We start from the raw sequence: 8,691 nt of genomic DNA, 5'->3' as shown, positions 1-8,691 counted from the left end.
AATAAACACACATATTCACCCCAGTTTACTCTTCAATTCTGATGAAAACAAGTGTAAAGTAAGTTTTTTTTAAAAGAAATATCAGATAAGGACAATTAAAGTAAAAAAGAAAAAAAAATATGGGAATGTAAAACAGATGGATAGTGGTAACAAATTTAGAAGACCAGAGAAAGCTGAAATTTAAATAACCACAGAGGAAGACAGAGAACCACCTGCTTTGCATTGCATTATCCTAGAAATGTGCAAGAATTTGCTGAACTACAGACCTCTGTAAATGTGGTTAGATGGAGCTAAAAACAGGAGGATAATTTGAAAATCTGCTAAGTGTTTGGACACGTTTATCTTCATCTACCTGACTCAGATTGGCAATTACCATTTCTTGCATTAGAAAATCACTGAAGGTATATCACCTGTAGAATTAAAAATATAGTACTTTCAACTAGAAGAACACAGACACAGAAGAGGGTAATTCCAACAAAAAGAAAGCACAGCTAGATAAGAAATATTTCATTTAGGAACCTACTATCTTGGGTTCAAATCCCAGCTTTCTATCTAAATAAGTTTTATGACCTTAGGCAAATTAGTTTTCTTCTTTGTACCTCAACTTCTTCTGAAAAATAGGTATAATCAGTTATTAGACTGATGTAAAGATTAAATGAGTAAATGTTTGTGAAACATATGTTTTCCAGTGCTTGATAAAAAATAAGCACTATATATGTGCTAACTACATTTAAAAGATATATTTATTCATTTTAGAGAGAGAGAGAAAAGGTGGGAGGGGCAAGGGGGAGGGAGAGAGAATCTCCAGCACACTCTGCACTGAGGGCAGAGCCCGACATCAGGCTCAATCTTATGACCCTGAGATCACAACCAAAACAGAAACCAAGAGTTAGATGCTTAACTAACTGTACCACCCAGGCACCCCTTTATTTGCTACTTTTATTATTCCCCTACTTGGGGTCCAGGATAATGACAGAGGAATTTACAACCTAAAGCCCAAGATGGAAGATTCTTCTCAGAGGGAAAAATATGTATATCTGTATATATAAACATACATATGCACATAAACATATACATTTACAAACATACATATATGGTTCCTAACAGTTTGGGTCCCCAAATGAAGTCCCCTGATTAGGTCACCTAGAGTGAAATCCACCAGGGAAATTGTCTCATCAATTCATTGAACTTCCAATCAGCTTTTGAGAGCTCCCCTTAATTATATGGAGCACCTAAGTATCAATAGAAGACATTTTCTATCAGAACATATAGAAAACAAACAAATTTCCAAGAGGATTTTAAAATAAGTAAAAACAATGCAGGGAGAGCAACAGTCAATAAGGAGTATAATTAATCACTGCAGAGAGAAGAAAAAAAAATCACACATAGGAAAGAACTGCATGCTATGAAAAGGAATATTCAAAGAACAAAATCATCCCTCAGAATTTAAAACTATAGAAGAAATTAAAATTCAATACAGGGTTGGGAAATATTGTGGTAATCTCCTGGTAAGTATAATAAAAAGAAAAATGGGTTTAAAATATATGATAATAAAACAAAATTAGGTGATCAGTACAAAAGGACCAATAGCTGCATAATAGACATGCCTGAAGAAAATCAGAAAAAAAAATAGTGTGGGAAATTACCAAAGACTTAATTCAAGAAAATTGTCTAGATAGACTGAATGAATTGCATTAGTTTCATATTTAAATGGCTTGCCACACTTCCTGCACAATGAATAAAAATAATCTACACTAAAGGACATCCTCATGATTTTCAGAGCAATGAGGGAATTGAAAAGACACTAAAAATTTCCAGTGAGAAAAATGAATCTAATTGTATAACCAGTTATCATCTTACTATTTTGAAAAATGTATCCTTTCCCCACTGATCTGCGTGACAAATCTGCTTTAAACTAAGTTTCCATATGTGCAAAGTCTATTTCTGAAATCTCTATTCAAAGCATTATAATAAGTCTTCTTATAAGAAAATTACACAGATTTTTTTTTTCATATAAAGAATTTTTACTATTCTCAGCCCTCTGCTCTTCTGTGTGAAGTTTTGGATCACCTTGCCAAGTTCCATGAAAAAACTGTTACTAATTATATTGCAGTCTATTTGATAAGTTAATTAATTTCAAGATAATTGATAGCTTAAAATATTGCAAGATCCTTTCCATGAACATGGTATATCTATTTAGTTTTTAAATGACTTCTAGTAAACGTTTACCATTTCTACATAAAAGCCTTAGTACCTTTTGCTATATTTATTCATAAATGTATTACATTTTTGTTACTGGTGCAGCTTTTTAAATTTTTTGACACAATTATCAACCTTTTGGAAAGGTTGAAAGAATTGTTCAAAAAACTATTTTCCCCCTGAATCTCTGAGAATAAATTAGTAACATGATGACCCCGTATCCACATACATTATTGTCTATTTTCCACAAACAAGGACATTATTCTATATAACTATATTACCATCAAAATCATCAAGTTCAGGAAATTTATATTGCTATATTTTTATTAAAGATTTAGGTTCTATAAATTAAAATGTAGTAGTTCTACTACAACCCTTGATATTAGTGGCATTAAAGTGGTTAGGCATTTTTCTAAAGGGATTAAAATAAGGTGGACTTTTAAGATATAATGTGATATTATATGTTCCCTTTCTCTGTGAGATTTTTAAAGAAGATGAGAATAATTTCTTCTAAAACTAGTGATGGCTATGTAGTCTATCTTAGAAAAGAATGGTCACATTTCTCCAAGGTTTTATTGCACATGCTACTTTGACATCACCTTGATTTCTATCTGTATTCTATTCTTATGTGCTTTCTCCTGGCTTTGTGTATATTATCCCCCCATTATATAGAATATATTAAAATAGAACGCTAATGTGGGAACTTTCTATTAAATTTCACCATGAATGCCAGAGAAAGGAAGGTTACAGTATGAAGTCCTGCCATCATAACTATGACTTTGACTAAGTATCATTACCCTTTTCTTCTGATTTTTGCTGGCTTAAGCAATAATCATGTCTCAGCAGTAACCCTGAAGTAAATGGATATTAATGAAAATAGGTGTAGGAGCTTAAAAGAATCGTTCTCTGTCACTCCTGCCATTATACTTTTTAAATATGGCTTTGCAATTATTTCTCTAGAGTAAGTGAAATATACTCCCATGCTTTATTGAAGTTGCTCAGGGAACTTGCTTTGAACAATAGGATGTCAGTATTATTTGAGTAGAGGCTTAGACTGTGCAACATTTACATTGCACTGTTATGCTCCTACAACAAACTTTAAGAGTATGCCCCAGCAAGCTGCCAGTCCAAGAAGAACATGAAAGCATGTGGGGAAGACCTAAAACTAAATAAGTCTGGCATCAAGACTAATTGATCCCAGCCTAGATCAGTAGAACTATAGAATATCTGTTCTGTTGAACAGATGCTCTGTTGAAATAGATGTTCTGTTGAAAAGGAAAAAACAAATCTATTACTTAAATTTCACCTTTTCTAATGATGTATTCATTTATAGTATCAGATTAATAAATTTATGCCATAGGTTATCAGAAGAAAAATTTCAGTCATTATCCAGACCTACCTGGAAATATGTAAGTTCATAAGCAAGAAGCAAGCTCATTTGTCAAAATCAAGTTTAAATAACAATATATGTGGTGTTTATTCAGTGTGTGAATGTGCACTTGATATGCAGAATCTTTATTTTACTCATAACTTATTTAGCTAATAATCTGTAAAACAGAATAATGCAAATATAATAAGAGATATCTAGATTGCTCATTTTTATGTATGCTTTCAAAAACAATGTGTAAAGTTTTTAATTATATTTTGACCTTGTTTTAATTATACTTATTGAAATGTAATTATATTCTTGTCGAATCTAATAATAAAATATATGAGCTTCTGTTATGTCTGTGCTTTTAATTTTTTAATAATTTACTATTACATTTTCCAAAATGCCACAACAGACAAGAAAAAATAAACTTAAATAATCTCTCAAAGAGGTATTTGAAAAGCACTGCCTTGTAGAACTAAAAATCTATGTAAACATAGCCAAAAGAAGTTTCATAATATGAGTAGTGTAGCAAAAAGAAATGGTCATATGATATACACAAAGACGCTTGTTGTCCAGTCCTGATGGTGTGGCAATTATTGAAGGAGTAACATATGTTATTGCAGATACTATTTTGTGCTAAGAGAAGAAAGCCCGTTGGTAACCAGGACAAAATTGTAGCATATAGAGAGGAGCTTCATGAAACTTAAGAAGATGGTATTATTACCCCACATAGGATCTGTAAGAGGAAAGGGAGAAGGAAAAGGAACAGGACAGGGAACTTGCTTCATGGTTCCCAAAGCCAGGGTTCTTAGTCAATAAACGATAGAATACACTCCAGCTACTTTAATCAGTCAAGACATTTGTAAAAGATGCTAGAATAAACAGTAGTGTTCACAGAATGCCTGTGACATCCAACAAGACATTCAATGGTAGGACAAGACACTACTATTAAAATGTCTAAACACACGTCACTATAAAAACATCATTGTTACTTTTGTTCCTCATCTATGAAGCTAAGGAATGGATAGCAGAAGACCAGGCACTGTTGTCTCTGAAGAAGTAAATGCACAAAATTACAATAATATGTAAATGATATGACACGACTTTCTTCCAGGAAGTTTTAAGGTTATTAAAAACAAAAACAAAATTTAATTAAAAAATAAGTATGTCTGCTGTTAATTCATATTAAAAGCTGGGACCAAACTGTTTTCTTATCTTGTAAAAAGACTACGAGTTTGTCACATAGTTTAAACATGATTGACATGAAATTTCCACTCAATAACCATCATGCTTAAAAATTCTTAAAAAGCATCATTCATATTATCATGTACTAAAGAGAATAGACTCTAGCACAATGGTCTTTATATAATTCACAAATTTTACTACAGCACTAAGTACAGCAGTTATATCAATTGACTTATTATTTGTTTTCCATCATAAAACTTTCTCTGTGAAGAAAACAGTAAGTTGATTTGCATTCTGGAGGAAGATCCTTAATCTGGGTAATTACTCAGAATGTTGTCCTACCATTGCAGTTGCACCATCAGAACACACTTTTATACAAAACTTACTTGTTGACAACAAAATTCTCAATAGTTTTTTTTTTTCCTTTTTATTTATTTTATTTATTTTTTCAGCGTAACAGTATTCATTCTTTTTGCACAAGACCCAGTGCTCCATGCAAAACGTGCCCTCCCCATCACCCACCACCTGTTCCCCCAACCTCCCACCCCTGACCCTTCAAAACCCTCAGGTTGTTTTTCAGAGTCCATAGTCTCTTATGGTTCGCCTCCCCTCCCCAATGTCCATAGCCCGCTCCCCCTCTCCCAATCCCACCTCCCCCCAGCAACCCCCAGTTTGTTTTGTGAGATTAAGAGTCATTTATGGTTTGTCTCCCTCCCAATCCCATCTTGTTTCATTTATTCTTCTCCTATCCCCCTACCCCCCCATGTTGCTTCTCCATGTCCTCATATCAGGGAGATCATATGATAGTTGTCTTTCTCCGATTGACTTATTTCACTAAGCATGATACGCTCTAGTTCCATACTTTCCAGGAAGTTTGCGACTTCATGTACATAGCAAAGAAATTGACATTGAGTAATGCCCAACTACTTTATTAATGTTTCTGATGTGTTAAATGTTCAATATGGCAAAATAAAGAATTGCCAATCTTTCTAAATGTTTTTCTTGCTACTCCTGCATTAGGATGCCTGACGTAGTATAGGAGTATCAGGAAGTCTATACCAATGTATTGTTGGGAATGTTGGGATGAATCCGGGCAAAGATGCACCATGCTCCAATGGTACCATTGCTTGACACATTAGGTATCACCTAACGAAATGGAAGACCACATCATAGAACATAAAAAGCTAGCACAATATTTTTCATTATAACTTGAAGAATACACAAAATTGCTAGTATGACTTACTATATGTATACTTTGAACATGATAATAACACAAAGTAAGATGTTTTTATTTGAGATTCATTGCTTAGATACACAATTAGTTCTGAACTGTATAAAACTATTGAGAATTTTAATTCTCATATTTAATTCTCATACTAGCAATTTTGTGTATTCTTCAAGTTATAATGAAAAATATTGTGCTAGCTTTTTATGTTCTATGATGTGGTCTTCCATTTCGTTAGGTGATACCTAATGTGTCAAGCAATGGTACCATTGGAGCATGGTGCATCTTTGCCCGGATTCATCCCAACATTCCCAACAATACATTGGTATAGACTTCCTGATACTCCTATACTACGTCAGGCATCCTAATGCAGGAGTAGCAAGAAAAACATTTAGAAAGATTGGCAATTCTTTATTTTGCCATATTGAACATTTAACACATCAGAAACATTAATAAAGTAGTTGGGCATTACTCAATGTCAATTTCTTTGCTATGTACATGAAGTCGCAAACTTCCTGGAAAGTATTTTCCTTTTTTTTTTTTTAAGATTTATTTATTTATTTGAGAGAGAGAAAGAGCGAGCAACCTAGTGGGGGAGGGGTAGAAAGAGAGAATCTCAAGCAGACTCCACACTGAGTGTGGAGTTGCATGTGGGGCTTGATCCCAAGACTCATGAAATCATGACCCAAGTTGAAACTAAGAATCAGGCAGTCAACTGACTGCATTACCCAGGTACGCTGAAAGTATTTTCATAAAATAATTTGCAGAAATGTTCTGGTATGAGTGACGTAAGTAATCCATTATGGCAGAATGAATGAAACTACTAGGTGACGGGCAAAAAAGGTGATGTAATTATAATATCTATTTCAGGTTTACTTGTGTTTTATTTATTTTTGACACTGGCTAACAGAGTATTTTTTCAACCAGATCTGCAGTTGCCATTCAGTAATTTCAGCTATCAGTGACAAGCCAAAATGTTCTCTGGCAGTAGTGAAACTGGAGGGCTGGTATAACCCACATCATAGGTACTTGCCATTGAAACTATGAAAGAAATATCAGAAAGATATATTATTGTGTTATATTTATTTAAAAGCACCAAACTCAAAAATAACTTTGTATAATTTCTGAAAAAAGAACATCAGTATATCTTAATTAGCAGTCTTCAGAAATTGGAATTTTTAAATTACAGAATTAAAAAGCTCAGTGAGATGTATCTCAGGCAACTATGTATAGCTTCTTGAACAGTCAAAGACCAACACTTATTTCCTGAATAGTTACAGAATACAAATGTGACTTAAGAATGCCACCTTCATCCTGCTTTACATTACGATAAGACTTGCGGAAAATTCAACAATGAGAACAAAATGATTCCAGAACTCAAACCTCACTATAGAAATCATTGACAAATGTGTCATTTCCAATAAACAGGTCAGCTACCAAAAGGAAGAGGAGGATTCCAAAGCAACATTGGCTCTTTTTAAAAAGTGACTGAAGACAGCATGCCTCAAAGAAAAGAAAATTATGAAAAATATGCAAGTAAAACCCCATAATCCCGGTGCCTGCCTTGAACATAGTAAACCATATATACATTACACACATGGTAAACCACTTATATTCTTTTTTTTTTAAGATTTTATTTATTTATTTGACAGAGAGAGATCACAAGTAGATAGAGAGGCAGGCAGAGAGAGAGAGAGGGAAGCAGGCTCCCTGCTGAGCAGAGAGCCCGATGCGGGACTCGATCCCAGGACCCTGAGATCAGGACCTGAGCCGAAGGCAGCGGCTTAACCCACCGAGCCATCCAGGCGCCCCAACCACTTATATTCTTAATGGCTGAGGTTTTGCATTTCGGTAAGGGACAGAATGCCCATGACATGCAGTTATTTGTAATGAAAACGTATCTTCTACATCATCAGAGTAGTTAAGATTAAAGAAGATAATATATGTAAAGTGTGATTTTTGAATTGCATATGCTGTTCTCCTTCCCCTACACAGGTAAAATCAGGTAGCTAGGCAGTGAATCAGGGGACCTCCTAGTTTTGCATTTCAATAACTGCTCAGACTTTCTCCTCAATGTCAAGGGTCTGCTGTCCTTACATTCACAAATAGGAATATTGTCAGCAGAACTATCCTTGCACGAGAACAAATATCCATACAGAACTGAAGAATTGAAAACTGCCAGTATTCTCAATTAACAAACTACACCTTGAAAAGGTCATTCCTGCAGCATTTCTCACTACGTTTTAAACTACTGAGATTAAATCTTTGAAACCCAGCCACAACAAATGACAGATATTCATTGCAAAGCCTGTCACGTAACCCAGAGTGGAAAAAAAAATGTATTTTTGTGTGCATGTGCTTCCATATTTTCAACTGTAGGTAATACCTTGTCCACTTTCCAATCCTTCCAATAAGAAATTAAAGTGTATGTCATCTAAATATCCCCCTAGAGTATTTATTTGCATAATATTTATTTGTTTTGTAATTTTTATAAAACTGATAGCTTAGAGATTGGAATAAAATAATTATTCAAAATAATGCTAACCCAACAATTTTTTATCCCCATGGAGATTACTTGTATCAATTACTAAGAACATTTCATCCAGGAGAAAATAGTGACACTTCAGGTGCCAAATGCAGGCCACGCTTCGTAAAGAATCATTCCTGGACGTGAAGGATCTGGGTAATTGTCTTATGTATCTTACTTTGT

The sequence above is a fragment of the Meles meles genome, chromosome 8 (assembly GCF_922984935.1).
Source record: "Meles meles chromosome 8, mMelMel3.1 paternal haplotype, whole genome shotgun sequence".
NCBI lineage: Eukaryota > Metazoa > Chordata > Mammalia > Carnivora > Mustelidae > Meles > Meles meles.
The sequence above is the reverse complement of the archived record's forward strand: the minus strand, read 5'-3'. Positions refer to the sequence as shown.